This window comes from Pinus tabuliformis, chromosome Q (assembly GCF_031772625.1).
Source record: "Pinus tabuliformis cultivar Carrire ecotype Pingquan chromosome Q, CPIR1, whole genome shotgun sequence".
Lineage (NCBI taxonomy): Eukaryota > Viridiplantae > Streptophyta > Pinopsida > Pinales > Pinaceae > Pinus > Pinus tabuliformis.
The window spans coordinates 921,037,636-921,059,174 of record NC_142296.1 but is presented as its reverse complement, the minus strand read 5'-3'; positions in this window follow the sequence as shown (position 1 = coordinate 921,059,174).

The window sequence follows — 21,539 nt, the reverse complement described above, 5'->3', positions numbered from 1 at the left end:
CGATAGTTACCAACAGCTCAGCATCAAAATAGTGCCAGATCAATTAGCAGTCTTTATTTTGATTTTATAAATAGAAATATTTTGGAATATTTTCTTAGTTCTACTGTTGTATAAATAACTCTCTTCATGAGTTATTAAGGGTTGCACCCTTGATGAAGCATTTCTAAACATTTGATGTACTTGACTTTTTTGGATCCTTAATAAAAAGAAAAGGATTCTGAATTTTGTTCTACATAGTTTGTGTTTCCTGTAAGTTTTTCCAGTATTACTCATTATTTTTTTCTTTATATTCTTATGTCTTATAGAGATAACTAGGTAGGAACAATTTTGTTTCAATCTATTCCTATAAGCTTTTGAAGTGATAATCTATAAAGAGAATGAAATAATGGACTGTTTGTTTAATTAATTCCCTCTTAATCAATAAATCATCAGCATCTTTTGTAAGCTTGAGAATATTCTCTTAAACCTTCTGAACATAGTTTAAAGGTTTTCATACTTATGATTATTTAATTTTCAATTTGAAAACTGTGATAATCATATTATTTCTTTGTTTCTGCTCACCACCATACAAGATATATCATTGTGTGAAATTTTATAGCAGCCCTATGCTTTGATATTAATATTATTCACAAGGTTAGGCATTATAGTGTTACATCTATTTCATTCATTATTCCTCTAGATTAAAACAAAACCCCCAAAACAATTATCTTAGATGCTCTGGCATGATAGCTGACCATTATCATCTCACAGATACAACACAAAGCACAAGGGTTGTTCATGCATAAGGATTTATTCTTCTTAGCAAACTCATGTAAGGTAACATGGACCTCATGAATGTTAGGGTTAGGAAAAGTATCATAGACCACATTCTTAATATTGAGAAGTTCAGGAAAGGTATTGGTGGCATGCCCAGCAACATCACACAAAGAAAATGGAGGAGAAGGCTTTGGTGGTTTAGGAGGAACGGGAATTTCTTAGGTTACCTTGTCTTTACCCCCATTCTTTTGGGTTCCCCCCCTCATGAGATTCTTTCACAACAGGAGTGGCTTCCTATTGAGGTTGATATGGAACTGAATCAAAGGAAGGGGTGGTAGGAACCAATTGAATTGGTGTAAAATATGTATAAGGTTTGAGTTGGTCAGGAGGAGTGTTTGCAGGAGGATCAATGTACCATACTGGGATCCCCAAGGTGATGTTAGGAAGACTCAACATAGCCATTACATGAGTAGAAAATATTCCTTGTAGCGGGAATAAAAGGTATATGACCAAATGAGTAATGACCTAGAGGAGCTGCTCCTAAGTGGGAAAGGCTTGTAGGAACTGCTCCTAGTTGGGAAATACCTAGAGAGATAGAAGTCGAAGAGGATTGGCTTGGAGGAATTATTCCTGATGTGCAAGTTGAGTCTTGAGTAGGGGGTTGTTGAGGAGTTGTCTATTTGGAAGACATACCAGACTACTTTCTAGTGGCATGTGACACTTGAAGCATGCAAACACTCGAAGAGCTAAGCTTAGAAGGAGTAGGTAGTGGGCCGTAATAAGCCCAAAGTAGTGTGGATTTTTTATAGAATCCGGGGGAAACATCGGTAAAAGTAGGGGTGGTATTATTGTCATTCATCAATGAAAAAGTTGTTTGATGGGAGGCCTGTGACTGAGGTTCATAGTAATTCAACTGATCGATAGTGATGATCTTTACATTATCAGGGAAGAACATCTTGCGAAAGACAGATGATGTGACAACTGACATAGCGTATGTGTAACTATAACCCAAAAAGATGTTATAATCTGAAGGGGCATCAATGACTTCGATATTAATCAAGACTGTCTTGCCAGCAATAGTGATGGGGAAACTCCAACATAAATCGAGGGGATGTGAGGAGTGACCGTCCCAAGCATGAAGAGTGGTAGTGGATGGTGAAAAATTAGGGGATCCAATTTTATTCCAGACAATAGCAGCCATCACACAGGTGGAGGCACCTTCATTTATTATACACCATTGAACAATGGCATTTTCTATGGAGACTGGTATCAGAAAGGAAATGGATGAAGGGATGTTCCGATTTATCAACATCAAAGATGATAAAATGATCATCATAGGGATCCAAAATTCCTAGAGTAGATAATATATCTTTCCATTGGGATGGGAACATCTAGAGGACTTCCAGCGTTGACATGGAGATAGGAGATTGTGCCAAGTCATATACTATACTATATGTATGGGTAGCTTTAGAAGAAGCAACATTTCAACGTAAAGGTCCTTTGGTGATCTTAGGGTGAACCTCTACCTTAGGTGGAGGGATCTCTAAGTTACCATTTGGTGATGACAGGGGTTCAGTGGAACTCTTAGGATGGGGACCAGTTGTTGACTTATCAGGAGGATTGTCATATTGGCACGATCGAGTCCGAAGGTTGATGTATTTGGAATTCATCATGAGAATTTGGTAATTATTATTGCCATATTATAAAGGTTGGGGGGCTGCAATGTTCTTAGAGATTTTGGTATCCATATATCCTCGATGACAGAATGTATTGGTAAGAACTGTCGGCTATGAAGAAAAAGGAGGAGGAGGTGGAGCCATGGGTTGAGGTCCTCTAGAAGCAGTTGTTTGAGCTTCCCATGCCTGACACAATTGAGGTAAAAGGGGACATTCATGCGTATAATAGTTGTAAGTCTCGCAACAAGCATAAGGTTTATTAGTTCTAAGAGCCTTGTTCAACTTGGTATAGCTACCTTGTTGCTAGGTTTAAAGGATTAGACTGCTCACCTTACTAGAATTAGGTTGTCTACCTTGGTTTCCTTGGTTACCTTGAGGTTGTTGGTTCTAGTTACCATTCCCCTTATTCCTTCTATTGGGGCTAGGGATAATGGTAGTGCTCTATTGAGAATACACTTGACTCTGAGTAGGTGGTTGATGTTGTGGAAAAGGTGGTGGAGGCATGGAAGGTTAAGGTGATGGTATCATTATGGTTGGAGCATTAGGTGGTGCATAGGGATAATAAGGATTCATTAAAACATTTTGGTAACTAGGTTGAGAAACAACTGGCCCTGACATTGGCTAATGTGAATGGGGAAATGCATATGATGTGCTTGTACCTTGGTAAGGTTTGACATGTGAAGGACCAGGGGGAATAAGTGTAAGCAAAATAGGTCCCCTCTATGGTTGACCGTAACTCATAGGAGGTTGAGAATATGGTGATGGATGAGGGTGGGAAAGGGATCCAATGGTACCATTAGTGGCATGAGATGCCCCTGGCATAGAAGCAATGCTAGGTTGAGGCAAATTAGGGAGGAAAGTATAAACATAACCTGACTATGCATAAATTAAATCATATTTCAAGGCTATATGGAGGGCTTCTTCCTTAGTCTGAGGGAAGTGAGAGATGAAAAATTTACTTGTGGGAACCAAAATGGTTCTCAAGAACTAATTCGTATACATCCGATCTTCAAACTTAGGGGCTTTACAAATGCTCCTCCTTTTGTGCCATTCTTATACATGGTTAGAAATGCAGGTGGCAGAAGTTTGAAGAAAAGAGGTCAATAATTCAGTACCAATGTCATATCGAAGAGGTAATTGGAAATATGAAAGAAAGGCATTGGCAAGAGTCACAAATTTGGAATGAGAGGCATGTGGTTGTTCGAGATACCATCTGGAAAAAACTCTAGTTAGGGCCTGTTAGAGGAGATGAAGACAAATGGAGTCTTCGGTAATAGAATTTGATCAACATCACATGTGGAAAGAGTGAATATGATTGGTGGGGTCTTCTCCAGGATTACCTTCAAACTTGGGAACGTCTGAGGGAATTTTGGTGGGCATGGGAGACCAATTTGCATTACAGAGAAGGGGATCATTAATGAGATGGCTTAAATAAGGAAGGCTCAAACCATCCAGAAATTACCTGTATATGAATTCTAAAACACAAAATAAAAAATGCAAGGCATTAACACATATACACAGAGATTTTGCCCTGAATCCCAAAACCGGGACTACCAGCTTGATTTTTCATTATGTTCCATTCAATGTTATAATACATATTTATACATGCTGAAGCATCCAATACCATGGACCGAAAACCATTGCATCCAATACCATGGACTGAAAACCATCACGTCCAAAAACATGTGCGAAAATCATGCACAAAACCATAGGTGGGTCCACCCATCCTAACATAGGGTCCAAAACCAAAATTTTCCGGGGCGCTGCCCCAAACCCCATAAAGTGGGGTTACAAGTACACCTCAAACCCCCTGTGACCCCCCCCCACCCCGCCCCGCTACACAATAGGCACAACGAAGGGGGGCTCTGCCCCCCCTCTAACCCCCTGGTTAACTTTGTGGGCTAGTCGTGGAAAGAATATAACACAACCCAACATTCTCCCACTTGTTGTTTTCTTTCCAAAGGGGGCCACAAGAGAACTTAGTCATTTTTCTAGCCTTGAAATGCCCATTGTCTCTCTACACCAAGAGAACTTCTCAAAGCTCACAGATTTTGTCAATGCATCTACAGTATTCTTCAAAGTGTCCACCTTTACCAGCAACACCTTTTTGTCTTCTATCATATCCCTCACAAAGTGATACTGAACATCAATGTGCTTTGTCTTTGAATGATATGTGGGGTTCTTTGACAAGAAAATTGCACTTTGGCTGTCACAGTGTATCCTTATAGCTCCTTGTACTAACCCCATACTTGAACACAACCTCTACAACCAAACTGCTTCCTTGCTTGCATGAGTGGCTGCCATGTATTCTGCCTCTGTAGTTGATAGTGCCACTACAAATTTTTTCTTACTGATCCAACTGACTACACCTCCAAATAGGTTAAACACATACCCACTTGTAGATCTTCTCTGATCTAGATCTCCAGCCCAGTCTTCATCAACAAAGCCACGAATATCCAACATTTTGTCCAATCTTGATCTTCCTTAGTAGCACAAACCATAATCACTAGTGCCACACAAATATCTAAAAACCCGCTTCACTGCTGTCCAGTTCTCCTTCCCCGGTTTTGACATAAACCTGCTCAATACTCCCACTGCATGTGCAATGTCTGGTCTAGTACAGACCATTGCATACATTAGGCTATCGACTACACTTGCATATGGAACACGGGACATGTCCTATTCCTCTTCTTGTGTCTTGGGACACTGTTCAACAGATAACCTCACACCTATAGGAATAGGAACCTTCACCGGTTTACTATCCTGCATATTAAACCTCTGCAGTATTGTCTCGACATACTTCCTCTGGTTTAACCAGAGCTTCCTCTTTGCCCAATCTCTTTTAATTTCCATGCCCAAAATATAATTTGCAGCACCAATATCTTTCATGTCGAATTTGGAGGACAATTGGGTCTTCAAATCCTGGATAATTTCTTTGTCATTTCCAACCAGCAACATATCATCCACATACAAGACTAGATAAAATAACATGGTCGCCAATTAACTTAAAATACACACAATGATATTCTTTTCTTCTGGTGAAGCCAAGTCCCCATATAAATGTATCAAATTTCTGATACCACATCCTTGGTGACTGTTTTAACCCATACAAAGACTTCTTTAACTTGCATACCAGTTCTTTCTTACCCTTCACCGCAAAGCCTTCAGGTTGCTTAATGTATATTTCCTCTTCCAGATCCCCATGAAGAAATGTTATCTTCACATCCATCTGTTCTACCTCAAAATCAAAAGCAGCACCAACAGATAAAAGTAATCTAATAGAAGTTACCTTGGCAACAGGAGAAAAGATATCACCAAAACCAATTCCCGACACCTGGGAATAACCTTTTGCTACCAACCGAGCTTTGTATTTCTCCACCTTTCCTTCTACATTTGTCTTATTCTTGAGCACCCATTTGCTACCAATGGGTTTCCTTCCAGTCGGAAACTCCATCAGATCCCAAGCCTCATTTTTGTGCAAAGATGCCATTTCATCAACCATGGCCTCTTTCTAGAGTTTTCCATCCTCTGAATCTACATCTTCCTTCAAAGTTCTGGGATCATCATCAGTAAAAGATAGAGAAAAATTTTAACAGAAAGTAGATGGACTATACCTTTCTGGCTGCCTTCTTTCTCAAACTGATCTTCTCACACTCAGATTTTGTGGCTCTTCATCTTCTGATTCCTCCTCTACTGTAGAGTCTAATTCTTCATCCTTAAGCTCAAACTCTATCTTCTCAGGTTCTTTTGGTTGGACTTCATGTTTAATAACATCTTTTACCTCTCTAAACACCACATCTCGGCTGTACACAACCTTCCGTGTGACTGGGTTCCAAAGCTTATAACCCTTTAAACCATCCTTATACCAATAAAGATGCACTTTTCAGATTTACTATCCAACTTGGTTCGTTTCTCCTTTGGAACATGTACATATGCATCACATCCAAATACCCTCAGATGTGAAAGAGAGGGTTTCTTACCAGTCCATACCTCTTATGGATTCTTATCCTCCAACACTTATGAAGGTGACCTATTGACCAGGTAACATGTAGTATCCACCGCCTTTGCCTAGAATTCTTGTCCTAACCCGGCACCACTAAGCATGCTTCTTGCCCTTTCCATCAACGTCTTATTCATTCTTTCTGCAACTCCATTTTTCTAAGGTGTATATGGAGTAGTCTTCTATCATGCTATACCACATTTCTTACAGAATTCTTCAAATTCCTTGCTGCAAAACTCTCCACCATTATCTGTCCTCAACACATTTATCTTCTTCTCTGTCTGATTTTCCATGAGAGCCTTAAATTCTTTAAACTTGTCAAAGGCTTCAGATTTATTCTTAAGGAAATATATCCATGTATTCCTTGAGAAGTCATATATAAATGATACATAGTACACAGACTTACCTAGTGATGGAACCTTCACAGGTCCAAACACATCACTGTGCACAAGTTCTAATATCTGTTTCGCCCTCTTACTACCAGAGGGGAAACTCACCCGATTCTGATTCCCATATACACAATTTTCACATAAATAAAAATCCAGAGAGCTATTACTCATACCTTCTACCATACCTTTACCATGAAGTATTTGAAGGCCTTCTCTCCAATATGTCCAAGCCTTTGATGCCAAGACATCGTCTTCTCTCTAGAGACCACTAGATTTTCTGCTCCACTTTCAGGAACCACCGAACTGTTGCACCCATCAATAACAGTGCTACCTTGCAACTTGTACAGAGTTCGAATTCGAACTCCCCGTATCAATACCAGTGCTCCTTGGACCATTTTGCAGGTATCCTTCTTCAACATTGTTTTTACACCTACATCATCCATCTTGCTTACAGAAATCAGATTTCTGGCCAATGCAGGAATATGCAAAACACCCAGAAGTGTTCTAACCCTTCCACCTTTCAACTTCAACTTTACTTTTTTGTGACCAATGATTCTAGCCTTCCTATCATCCCCTAAGAAGACATCACCACCATCGTATTTCTCATACATACAGAACCACTCTCTATGGGGAGTGAAGTGAAAGGATGCACCTGAGTCAATAAACCATGCCTCATGATCTACATGTGTACTTGAAGAAGTAAAGTACACATCCCCACCTTCATCTGAAGTGGTTTTCGCCTTTGTAGAAGGAGCATCATCAGAACCTTTCCTTTATTAGGAGCTTTAGACTTACTGTCCCTTTTGTAGTGCCCTTCCTTTCTGCATTTCCAGCACACCACCTTTACAGGTTTTCGTGGAGATTTAGATCTCCCTCTAGATTTAGATCTCCCACTCGATGACTTATTTTTGTTTCTGTTTTAGGACCATTCTCGTATAGACATGTTGAGAATGCAACAAGCAAAGTCTATTTTTAGACTATGTCTATTTTTAGACATATGGATCATGGTCTATGAGTTGCAGGATGCTATTTGTGGATGATTGGTCATGTTGGTAAAAATAGATGGACTTCTATTTTTAGAAATATGGGTGGTTTCTATTTTTAGACTGCCAGGCTAAAAATAGAACAGTCGAATATTATTAGCTCATAATAATATTTGGACTGTAAACATTATCTTATCCTCTTGGAGCACTTTATTTTGAGCTACAGATGTGGCACATGCAGCTGTCAGAATGAAATATGCTTTTCTTATGGGTCAGTTGAGCTATTGCATGCAGGACTTCAGTTAGAACTCATGTGATTGAGTTTGGTGGAGTTGATTGTGGAGTTGATGGAGTTGTGTTCAATTTGACTTGGTTGAACTAGTTGTATTTAGTTTAACTACAAATACACTAGTGATGAGTGATGTGAATTAATTGTTAAATTAAATTCACTAATTATTAACTCATAAAGCATCTAAAGAATACATCAGTTAACTCAGTGCATGGATAGTTAAGTGGAGACAGGTGTTAGAGGTTGAGATTGCTATCAGTTGTGACTATAGTTGTGCATGAGATCTTGCACAATCAATGGGATTGAGTAATGCCAATGAGGATTGCGTGGTTCAGCCAAGGAAATACGAGTTTGGTTCATCCATTCATCATTATTCTCATGCAGGATTGCGCAGTGGAGGCAGGCAGACAGCAGAGGAGATTTGAACCTGTGATTGATTCAGATCTGAGCTAGTTTGTGTGTAACAGGTGGAGATAGTACTGAGTACTTGTGAGGAGTATTGTACTATGTATTGTTACATGTTCTCAATCATTATAATATACAGATAGTGTGGGGTTTTCATCTGTATGCTTTCCCCAGGTTACATACTGTGTTAATGTGCGCATGCGATTGATGTTTCATTGTTTTTAATTCCGCAAAATTGATGATCAACGTAGAGGAGGTTATGTATTATGCATGCATTCCGAAATAGTGTATAATCAGGATAATCTCTATGAATAAGTGTCATACTATTCAAAATTTCTACATGGTATCGGAGCTGTTGATCATCAGATCTATTATTCAAAAGGTGTTTACATTTTATTTCTTCAGGCAGAGTCTGTAATCGGGCCAGGTAGCCTCTGGATTCATCCTTCCATTGGAAGGTGAGATATCTGGTAAAAGCCCATACAGTCAATCTCTGTATGAGAAATACTTTGTTCTCATGAATTTTATATCAGAAGTGGTTGAGTTTTGAGCTGGTGGAATTCGAATTTGCAGCAGTGTTTTCTTGGTGTCAAAGTTGAAATGTCTTTCAACGGATTGCGATTGGAGTATGCTCTTGAGGGTAGCTCGAATTATATTGCATGGAAAGACAGGATGGAGGCGGTGTTAGATGATAATGGTCTGAAGGAGTTCATAGAGGCTGAGGTCCCAAAGCCTACTGATACTGCTCAAGTTGATTCTTGGCAAAAGAAGACAACAAAGTGTCGAAGGATTTTGTTGGAGGGCGTGAAGGATCACATTGTATCCAGCCTGCATGGAAAGGCTTCTCCATACTTGATGTGGAAAGTGTTGACAGATCTATTCCAAAGCAAGAGTGACCAGAGGAAGTTGGCGCTCAAGGATAAACTCAGAAACATTAAGTGTGAGAAAGGAGATAGTATGCCCAAGTATCTCACGAAGTTCACTCAATGCGGGGATGAGCTAGGAAGTGTGGGGGTGACTTTCGATGATGAGGACTTGGTGAGCTTGGCTCTACTTGGTCTTCCAAAGAGTTGGCATTCCTATCAAGACTCTACCAATGGTCGGAAGAAACTGCGAGGATGGGAGAGACTTTGGTCAGATCTTGTGCAGGAGGAGATTAGGCGGAATACCAGGGACGGATCTTCATCAAAGGAAACTGATGAAGAAAATTTCGCTTTGGCTGCCAAATCAAAGAAGGGGAAGAACAAGAAATCTTCTCATTCTGGTGCAAAAGGAAAGAAGCAGGACATGTCCAAGGTGAAGTGCTTTCACTGTCACCAGCACGGACATTATGCCACAAATTTTCCGCAGAAGAAGAAAAAGAAGCAAGCTGCTGGATCTGCAGCAGGAGAGGCCTTAGCCTCACAGTTTGAGCTTGATTTTTCATTGATCGCATGCTTGGTATCAAGTGTGATGGGATCGGTATGGTTCTTGGACAGTGGTGCGTATTTTCACATGACAGGAGATCGAGATTTGTTTTCTGATCTGGAGGAGAAAGATCTTGGAGTGCACATCGAGATGGACGATGATGGTAGATACAGTGCGACCGGTATCGGTACCATTTCCTTTGAGAGGGAGTCTGGTAAACCCTTCGTATTGAAGGAAGTGATGCATGTTCCAGGATTGAAGAATAATCTTATCTCTGTGGCGATGTTAGAATACAAGGGATATGATGTTGTTTTCAGCGAGGGAAAGGCTTTCCTGCGCAGTAAGACAACTGGAGAAACCTGGAAGATAGGGTTCGAGTCAGGAACCTTTATCAATTGCATGTAGATGGCTGCATAGCAATCGCATGCAAGGAAGAAGGATTGGTGAGCCAGGATGATGGCGAGCTATGGCATAGGAGATTGGGTCACCTTCACCATGGATCCTTGAAGATACTGCAGCAGATTACTACAGGGCTTCCTAAAGGCACTCTTGTGCAGTCAGATCAGTGCAAGGGGTGTACTTTGGGAAAATTTGTGAAAGCCACCTTTCACGAGAAGGATAGTCATGCCACGACGATCCTTGAGAGAATTCACACAGATGTGTGTGGACCTTTCTCAGTAGCTTCGATAGCAAAGCACAAGTACTATGTGATCTTTGTTGATGATTTCTCTCAAAAGTGTTGGATCTTCTTCATGCAGAAGAAGAGCGAGACATACTCAAAGTTTTGTGAGTTCAAAGCACTGGTTGAGAAGGAGTCAGGGAAGAAGGTGAAGACTCTTAGGAGCGACAATGGTGGTGAATACATCTCTGGCGAGTTCAAGGACTTTTGCAGCACAGAAGGGATTCGAAGAGAGCTCATAGCTCCCCATAACCCACAGCAGAATGGGGTTGCTGAGCGGAAGAACAGAACGATCGTGGGTGCTGCACGGGTGATGTTGCATGATCAGAGCCTACCCCTTCACTTGTGGGCAGAAGCATGCAATACTGCAGTTTATGTGCAGAACCATTGTCCTCACATGATACTTGGCATGAGTACACTCGAGGAGGCTTATTCTAGTAAGAGACCTAATATTTCTCATTTGAGGATTTTTGGTTCTAATGTTTACATGCATGTGACGAAGGATGCCAGGAAGAAGCTGGAGCCGACCGCAGAGGTTGGTATATTTGTGGGGTACACTGATATGCCCCACAACTATCGTGTGTATTTGCCAGACAGTGGCAAGACTGTTGTGCGACGGGATATAAAATTTCAGGAGGAGAAAGCCATGAAGTGTTTTCGAGGAAGCTGTGGAGGATCCCGCATGGGTAGATACCATGGTAGAAGAGTATGATTCGATTGTCAGAAACAGTGCATGGGAGATTGTCCCAAGAGCGGAGGGGAAATCAGTGGTGGGTTCGAGATGGATCTACAAAGTGAAGTAGGCAGCTGATGGGAGTGTGGAGAAGTACAAGGCAAGATTTGTTGCCTAAGGTTTTTCACAGATAGAGGGGATCGATTATGAGGAGACCTTTGCACCTGTCGCAAGGTATTCTTCCATACGGAAGATTCTTGCTCTCTCAGCGCAGATAGGGTGGCACATTCATCAGATGGATGTGAAGACTGCGTTCCTCAACGGAGTCATTGAGGAGGAGGTGTACATAGAGCAGCCTGAAGGTTTTGAGATCTTCAGCAGCAAGTCGCATGTGTGCAGGCTCAAGAGAGCGTTGTATGGGTTGAAACAAGCACCACGTGCTTGGTACACACGGATAGACATTTACTTCACCGGACTTGGATTCTCAAAGAGTGAGGCGGATCCTAACCTATACCAGATTGTGGTGGAGGGTAAGTTGCTTATCATTGTACTTTATGTAGATGATTTGATTCTAATAGGTGATGAGTTGTTGATACTTTCATGCAAGGATGATCTTGCTAAGGAGTTTGAGATGAAGGACTTGGGCCTCCTTCATCATTTCCTGGGATTGGAAATTTGGCAACACAGTGATGGACTATTTGTTTCTCAAGGTAAGTATGCTCGGGAGATACTAGAGAAGTTCAACATGCATGGCTGCAAGCCTGTTGATACTCCTCTTCCTGAAGGTTGGAGGAAGGAGGATGCTACTTCAGCGGAGGTAGTGGATGCCACTGTTTATCGACAGTTGGTGGGGTCACTTATGTATCTGGTCAATACACAACCCGATATATGCTATGCTATTAACCAACTTTCACAAGCTAGGGTTAAGCCAACCAAGCTCTTCTGGAAGGCAGGCAAGCATGCATTGCGTTATCTCAGAGGCACATCGGGATATGGATTGTGGTACAGACAAGAGGATGATGTGAAGCTATGTGGCTTCACAGATGCAGATTGGGTAGGGAGCCCAATGGACAGAAAGAGCACATCTGGATGGGTCTTCAGTATCGGGTCGATAACAATTTCTTGGTACAGCAGGAAGTAGAGATCCGTGGCACTCAGTTCAGCAGAGGCCGAGTATATGGAAGCAAGTTTGGCTGCATGCGAGGCTATATGGATGAGGAAGATCTTGGTCGGGTTGTTCGGTTCATGCTTGGAGCCTACAGTGATTTATTGTGATAACCAGAGTTGCATTAAACTCTCGGCTAATCCAGTATTTCATGATAGATCTAAGCACATTGACATCAAGTACCATCATATCAGAGATTGTGTGCAGCGGAGAATCATGTTACTTTCATACATTCCAATGGAGGATCAGGATTATAAGAAGAGCTTCGGCGTAATTCACATAATGAAAGACTTTTGTCGACGCGTTTCGAGCCAGCAAGTGTGGCTCATCGTCAAGACAAGTTGAAGACACAGATCCAGCTTTGCGTGTTAAATAGTATGAGCAGGGCCTCCAACAGCTATCTAGAATAACAGCTAGTTTTGACTTAGGGACAGTCAAAAAGTCAAATCGATTATTTCAAGGAAGATAACAATGACCATACCTATATATAAATATATAATTATATAAATGAAATAATTTAAGAAGGGGTTTACTTTAATAATTAGTTAAAATGTATAATTTAATAATTAAATTTTTTTTAATTAAATGGGAATTAGTTAAATTGAAGACCTAACTTATTTATAAACAAGGTAAATGCAATTAAATAAAATAATAATACAAATCAGCGAATAAATAAATAATAATAATATATATTCGCTAGATAAATAAATAAATAGATAAAAATCTATATAAAAATAAAAATAAAAATAATATATATAAATTAGTTATGAAAAAAATAAAAAATAATAAAGTAAATACTAATAATGATATATATCCGTTAATAAATAGATAAATTACCAATACTAACAATATATAAAAATTAGTGACGAAAAATAATAAAATAATAATAATATATCTTCCTTAATAGATAAATAAAATTAGTATATAATAAAATAATAATAATATATATAAAAATTAGTTATGAAGAACTACTTAAAAAAAATAAATAATAATAATAATAATAATAAATAATAATAAATAATAAATAAATAATAATCATAATAAATAAATAAATAAAAATAAATAAATAAATTAAAAATAAATAAAAAATAAATAAATAATAATAATAATGATTAAATAAACAATAATAATAAATAATAATAATAAAATAATAAAATAATAATAATAATAATAAATAAAAAAAATAATAATAATATTAGATAAAATAATAATAATAAATCAAATAATAATAATAATAATAATAAATAAAATAAATAATAATAAATAATAATAATAATAAATAATAATAATAATAAATAAAATAATAATAATCAATAAATAAATAAATAAATAATAATAATAAATAATATATCTATATATATATATATATATATATATAAAATATAATAATAAAAATAAAATAATAATAATAATAATAAGTAAATAAATACTAGCTATAATAATAGATACCAATATCAATCCGGGAAAAAGGAGCGACACAAAATAAATAGGAGAAGGCCTGGAAAGAGTCCAGGGCCAAAAAGGATAAACCAAAGGAGAAAGGAAGGCTCCAGGGGAACGACAAAAGCGAAAAAAGATGAAAGAGGGGGGCGGGGGGGAGAGACTAATAAGAAAGGGCAGGGATCCAACATCTACTGATCTTCCAGCCGTCATCTCTATTGAGATTGTTAGGCCTTCTTTCGATCTCAATAGCTTCCCTGAGTTTCCGATGATGGAACTGGGCAACCTTGGCAATAACCTTAGCCTCCTCAATACAAACGTGATGCTTGGTCTTATCCACATGCTCTGCCAGCGCTGAAGACTTGGTTCTCCCATGTTTTAAGTCAGCAGCATGTTCACAAATCCTCTGATGGATGGAGCGCCGTGTTTCCCCGATGTAGGGGGTCGCACAAGAACAAGGGATCAAGTAGACACCCTTCATGTCCTTGGGGTTAACGGGATCTTTAACCGATCGGAGGGAATTACGAATAGTTTTGAGGGGTCTAAAGGAAGAGGGAATATTATACCTTTTAAGGATCCGAGCAATCCTGTCTGTGGTACCTTGGACATATGGAAGGTGGACACCTGGTCGGTGTTCCTTAGGTTCTTTCCTAATAACTGCATTTCTAGATGCTTTAAGGAAATCCTTTCGACCAAGGCACCTACTATATCCATTTTCCACAAAGACATCAAGGAGATGAGAACTCTCCTTATCAAAGCTCTCATTATCAGAAATCCGGAGGGCACGAGTAGCGAGGGTGTTAAGGACACCCATCTTTTGAGCAGGGAAATGATGGGAATCGGCATGAAGATACTGCTCAGTATGCATTTTCTTCCGGAACACAGAGTGGGAGAGATAGCCATCCTTATTCTTAGAAATAAGAATATCCAGGAAGGGGAGGCAACCATTGACCTCTTTCTCCATGGTGAACTTAATGGCAGAGGACTGACCGTTGAGGTGATTGAAGAAGCGATCCAGCTCCTCTTGGCCGCTGATATCTTAACGAAGGCGCTCACCAGGAGCAAATTCGAATACCACCGAGGCAGGATAGGGTTTGCTGATAATCCATATCTTGTTGAGAGGGAGTGTTGAGAATGCAACAAGATGATGGAGCTTAGTGGAAATAAGTCGCCTTCACTAAGTGGGCCCGCAAGCTATTTTTGGCACAAAGTCTATTTTTAGACTATGTCTATTTTTATACATATGGATCATGGTCTATGAGTTGCAGGATGCTATTTGTGGATGTTTGGTCATGTTGGTAAAAATAGATGGACTTCTATTTTTAGACAGATGGGAGTTTCTATTTTTAGACTGCCAGGCTAAAAATAGAACAGTCGAATATTATTAGCTCATAATAATATTTGGACTATAAACATTATCTTATCCTCTTGGAGCACTTTAGTTTGAGCTACAGATGTGGCACATGCAGCTGTCAGAAGGAAATACACTTTTCTTATGGGTCAGTTGAGCTATTGCATGCATGACTTCAGTTAGAACTCATGTGATTGAGTTTGGTGGAGTTGATTATGGAGTTGATGGAGTTGTGTTCAGTTTGACTTGGTTGAACTAGTTGTATTTAGTTTAGCTGCAAATACACTAGTGATGAGTGATGTGAATTAATTGTTAAATTAAATTCAATAATTATTAACTCATAAAGCAACTAAAGAATACATCAATTAACTCAGTGCATGGACAGTTCAGTAGAGACAGGTGTTAGAGGTTGAGATTGCTATCAGTTGTGACTATAGTTTTGCATGAGATCTTGCAAAATCAATGGGATTGAGTAATTCCAATGAGGATTGCGTGGTTCAGCCAAGGAAATACAAGTCTGGTTCAGCCATTCATCATTATTCTCATGCAGAATTGCGCAGTGGAGGCAGGCAGACAGTAGAGGAGATTTGAACCTGTGATTGATTCAAATCTGAGCTAGTTTGTGTGTAGCAGGTGGAGATAGTACTGAGTACTTGTGAGGAGTATTGTACTATGTATTGTTACATGTTCTCAATCATTAGAGTATACAAATAGTGTGGGGTTTTCAGCTGTATGCTTTCCCCGGGTTACACACTGTGTTAATGTGCGCATGCGATTAATGTTTCATTGTTTTTAATTCCGCAAAATTGATGATCAATGTAGAGGAGGTTATGTATTATGCATGCATTCCACAATAGTGTATAATCGGGATAATCTCTGTGAATAAGTGTCATATTATTCAAAATTTCTACAAGACAAGGCATCACCATTCTGGCTCTCCATATTTTTCCGTCTCATCTCCTCCATCAGCAAGGATGAGACTATTTCATCAAACTGCAAGGTAGTTGCATTGCTACCTATTGCAATAACCAGACTATACCACGAATCTGGTAGAGAACACAACAAATTGATGCACTTATCTTCATCTAAAATTTTAATATCAATAGATTCTAACTTAATTACCACAGTGTTGAATGCGTTCAGATGCTCTGTCACCGAGTCTCCATCTTTCATCCTTAGGTTATACAGATTTTTCTGCAGGAACACTTTATTCACTAGAGACTTAGATTGGTACAAAGTCCCTAACTTATCCTACAAGGCCTTCGCTGTAGCTTCCCCTGATACATTCAGCAAATACTGAATCTGAGACATACAATCGTATTGTGCTCTTTGCCTTTTGATCCAACTTCTTCCATTCTTCATCGAACACTCCTTTTGGTTTAGTACCTGCATCTACCATGATCCACTGATCTTTATCCACCAACAGATCCTCCATCTTGAGTTTCCAAAACTCAAAACTCTGACCGTTAAATTTCTCAATCTCTATCTTTACACTGCTGGTCATCTTCTTTCACCACCAGAATCGATCTCATAGATCTCCCACTGAACAGGGTCTACTACAAGCCCGATCAAAACCCCTCAGCAACAAAGGTGTCCCCTTGAAGCCAAAACTGCTCTGATACCAAATTTAGGTTTTAACCCCGCACAAAAATTACCTGCATATGAATTCTAAAACACAGAAAATAAACAATGCGAGAGCATAACACATAAAACACATATACACAGAGATTTTGCCCTGGATCCCAAAACCGGGACAACCAGCTTGATTTTTCATTATGTTCCTTTCAATGTTATAATACATATATATACATGCTGAAGCATCCAATACCATGGACCGAAAACCATCGCGTCCAAAAACATGTGCAAAAATCATGCATAAAACCATAGGTGGGTCCGCCCATCCTAACATAGGGTCCAAAACCAAAATTTTCTCGGATGCTGCCCCAGACCCCATAAAGTGGGGTTATGGGTACACCTCAAACCCCCTGTGACCCCCCCGCTACACAATCGGTGCAACGAAGGGGGGCTCCGCCCCCCCTCTACCCCCCAGTTAACTACATGGGCTAGTCATGGAAAGAATATAACACAACCCAACACCCTCTAGGGTTGACCGTAACTCATAGGAGGTTGAGAATATGGCGATGGGTGAGGGTGGGAAAGGGATACAATGATACCATTAGTGGCATGAGATGCCCCTGGTGCAGAAGCAACACCAGGTTGAGGCAAATTAGGGAGGAAAGTATAAACATAACCTGACTATGCATAAATCAAATCATATTTCAAGGCTATATGGAGGGCTTCTTCCTTAGTCTGAGGGAAGTGAGAGATGAAAAATTTACCTGTGTGAGCCAAAATGGTTCTCAAGAACTAATCCATATACACACAATCTTCAAACTTAGGGGCTTTACAAATGCTCCTCCTTTTGTGCCATTATTATACATGATTAGAAAGGCGGGTGGCAGAAGTTTGAAGAAAAGAGGTCAATAGTTCAGTACCAATGTCATATCGAAGAGGTAATTGGAAATATGAAAGAAAGGCATTGGCAAGAGTCACAAATGTGGAATGAGAGGCATGTGGTTGTTCGAGATACCATCTGGAAAAAACTCCAGTTAGGGCCCGTTGGAAGAGATGAAGACAAAAGGAGTCTTCTGTAATCGAATTTGATGAACATCACATGTGGAAAGAGTGAAGATGATTGGTTGGGTCTTCTCCAGGATTACCTTCAAACTTGGGAATGTTTGAGGGAATTTTGGTGGGCATGGGAGACCAATTCACATTATGGAGAAGGGGATCGTTAATGAGATGGCTTAAATAAGGAAGGCTCAAACCATCCATTTAGGTAAGCAAGGGTGGATTAGTGTCCATACATGAATAGGTTCTACCAGTAGGGTTAACTTGGTTAGGACCGTGGTTACCAATTGGGTTTCCACCACCCACATTAGCTCCTAACATGGTGGCGATGCAGGGTTGGAAGGATGTAGAATTAGAGGAAGAGCTAGAAGAATCATAAGAACTAGAGTCTGTATGGAAACTCAATGGAGGACTAGGAGGATGTATCCTAACTCGGCGAGTAGGAGTAAAAGGATATCTAAAATAAAATTGGGAGAAAAGGCGACGAAGTCTCTGTGATAGACACCTAGGGGGTGCAATGGTGTCAATAAAAAGGATAAAGGAGATGGTATGAGAAAAGTGTGACAAACAATGAGAAAATACCTAGTGTAGTGGTGCCAAGTGTAAACTAACTATAATAATATGCTACTCTAATTCAAGAAAACACGTCTTATTAAAGAAAAAACTACCTCTATCCTAAATTTTATTTAAATCCTCAAACAAGGCCTAGTTCTATTGTTTTAGATGGTCTTCCAAAAGACTTATTACTTGAAGGAATATGATCCTAGCAAGTATAGTTGTCTAGAGAAAGGAGGGGTAGACGATCTACTGCTTGCCCACGACCACTCCTACAGGGTGTTTTCCTAAGATTGGCCACTAAGGTTACCTTCGTCCCATGGGGGCGGTTGAGTCCTAGGATTCTAGGTAGTCATTCGCCAGTACAAAATTCCCTACCACGATTTGAGTAGCCTCGAAAATAACCCCTTGCACCTTGACCTAATCCTAACCCCTTTTGAATCAGGTTTCTAGCACACACTGGCTTTGGACCATGGGATGGTGAAGGATTTTAAGCTCCCTAAAATGCAAACTTTGTTAACAATCAGGACACCTTTGTTGCTGAGGGGTTTCGCTCGAGCTTCTAGTAGACCTTGATCCCACTAATCCTACACCTAACTACAAATATGTTTTTAGCCCTGGTGCCTAAGTGGGCTTAATCTATGTGTGTTAAGTTATTATTATGGTGGAGTGTTTCAAGTATTTGCTTCGCAGGCTTCACAACTGAAATCAATCTCACATTCACTTTAGGTGTGCATGTGTGAAATATGTATCAAGTGGATGAGTTAATTAAACATGTTTTCATGATGCCAATTCTGTTGAAAATAAAGTGCACAATTTTGAAATATGGCAACAAGAATATTCCAATTTAATTGAATAAATTGTGAATTAAAATTGAATTTAGTCTTAACAGCTACTTGGAAATAATCAATTAATTTATTTTAAATTAATTAGTTGGAGAAATTCAAGTTAGAAGTATTTCTAAAGTCATGCAAGAGTTATCCCTTAAATTAAGGAGATAAGATTGAGTTATATTTGAGTTGTAATTAGTTAACTCTGTTTACGGAGTTAAGTCTAGTTAAATTAGTTCCAAACTGTTTGAGGAACTAATAGTGAGTTAACAATCAGTTGATGAATTAATGCACTCAACTAGTGCTACTCTAGTTAACTGAAGATTCCCTCATCAGAAACTCATGCATGTCTATTCTAAGAAAGACCTAGCTGAGATTAAAGTCAAGGACAATGTACTATTAGTTGCATGTGTTTTCTTATGGAGAAAACCCATGCATGCAGTCAAGGATTTATCCTTGAGGATTGCGCAATTTTGGAGGAGGGTTTTCCACTTGGTAACAGAGAATCATCCACAAGGAACAACGCAGGGAAATAGGAGCTTGGAGGGCAGAGAGGAAGGTTGGAGAGAAGCCAAGATTTCCTGTGAGCATCTGTGAGGATTGTACTAAGAGTTGGCTAACTATGAGAGCTAAGGCTTTGTATAATTCCTATGTGGAAGACATTAAAGGACCTCTACCAGAACAATAGCGACCAGAGTAAATTGGTGCTCAAGGATGAGCTTCGAAGAATCAAGACGGAGAAGGGCGATACTATTTCCACGTATCTGAACAAGCTCACCACCTGCAGAGATGAGCTTGGCAATGTGGGAATAACTACTACTGATGATGATATGGAGAGCCTCACTTTCCTTGGCCTTCCAAAGAGTTGGAATAGCTACCAGGACTCTGTGAATGGAAGGGAGAAACTATCATATTGGGAATGACTGTGGTCAGATCTTATGCAGGAGGAGATCAGGAGGAGCACATGAGATGGTTCTTCATCCAAGAATTATAATGAAGAAAATCTGGCCTTAGCAAGTAAGGCAAGGAAAGGGAAGGGGAAGGCTTCCCATTTCAAATCAAATTCTTCTCATGGAGGGAATAAGGGTGACATGTCTAAAGTAAGATGCTTTAGTTGTCACAAGATGGGACATTATGCGACTAATTTCCCATCGAAGAAGTCCAATAATAGATCCTCAGAAGGTGAGGCATTAGCCTCTCAGTTCGAAATGGACTTTACCCTCATCACATGCATGTTGTCATCGATGATGGGTTGTGTCTGGTATCTTGACAGTGGAGCCTCATTCCACATGATCGATGATAAAAATTTATTCAGTGCCTTGGAGGAGAAATACCTCATGATGCACATAGAGATGGGTGACGATAGAAGGTATAGTATTTCAGGAGTGGGCACGATTGATTTTTAGAGGGATCATGGAGCTCCTCTCACCATGACAGATGTGATGTATGCGCTTGGACTGAAGAAGAACTTGGTATTGGTCACGATGTTGGAGGAAAACGGCTATGATGTTGTCTTCAGTAAAGGAAAGGCATTCCTACGACACATAACCACAGGTCATACCAAGAGGATAGGGATTCGGGTGAAGAATATCTATAAACTAGAGGTAGATTATTGTGCAACGTTGAGTATGAAAGCATAATTGGTGCAAAGCCAAGACATTGGCGAGTTGTGGCATAGGTGGTTGGGCCATTTGCATCATGGGGCTTTGAAGATAATGCAACAGATATCTACAAGACTTCCCAAAGGTAAACTTGATAAAGTTGACACATGCAAAGGTTGTACCTTGGGAAAGTACACCAAGTCTTCCTTTCATGATCGAGACAGTCGAGTAGAGGCTATATTAGAGTGATTTCATACTGATCTCTGTAGACCATTCTCGATGGCACCCACAATGAAGCAAAGGTATTATGTGATTTTCATTGATGACTATTCTCGTAAATGCTAGATTTATTTCACGCAAAAGAAGGACCAAACTTTCACAAAATTTTGTGAGTTCAAAGCTTTGGTCGAGAAAGAGTCAAGGAAGAAGATCAAGGCCTTGAGAAGTGACAACGGTGGAGAATATGTCTCTCAAGAGTTTAAGGACTTCTGTGCAATGGAAGAAATTAAATGAGAGTTGACGACACCTCATAACCCACAGTAGAATGGGGTGGCCAAGAGGAAGAACAAAACTATTATAGGGGAAACACGAGCAATGCTGCATGACCAAGGCCTACCACTTCACTTGTGGGCTGAGGCATGCAACACAGTGGTCTATTTGCATAATAGAAGCTCGCATCGCATACTTGGGATGAAGACACCAGATGAAG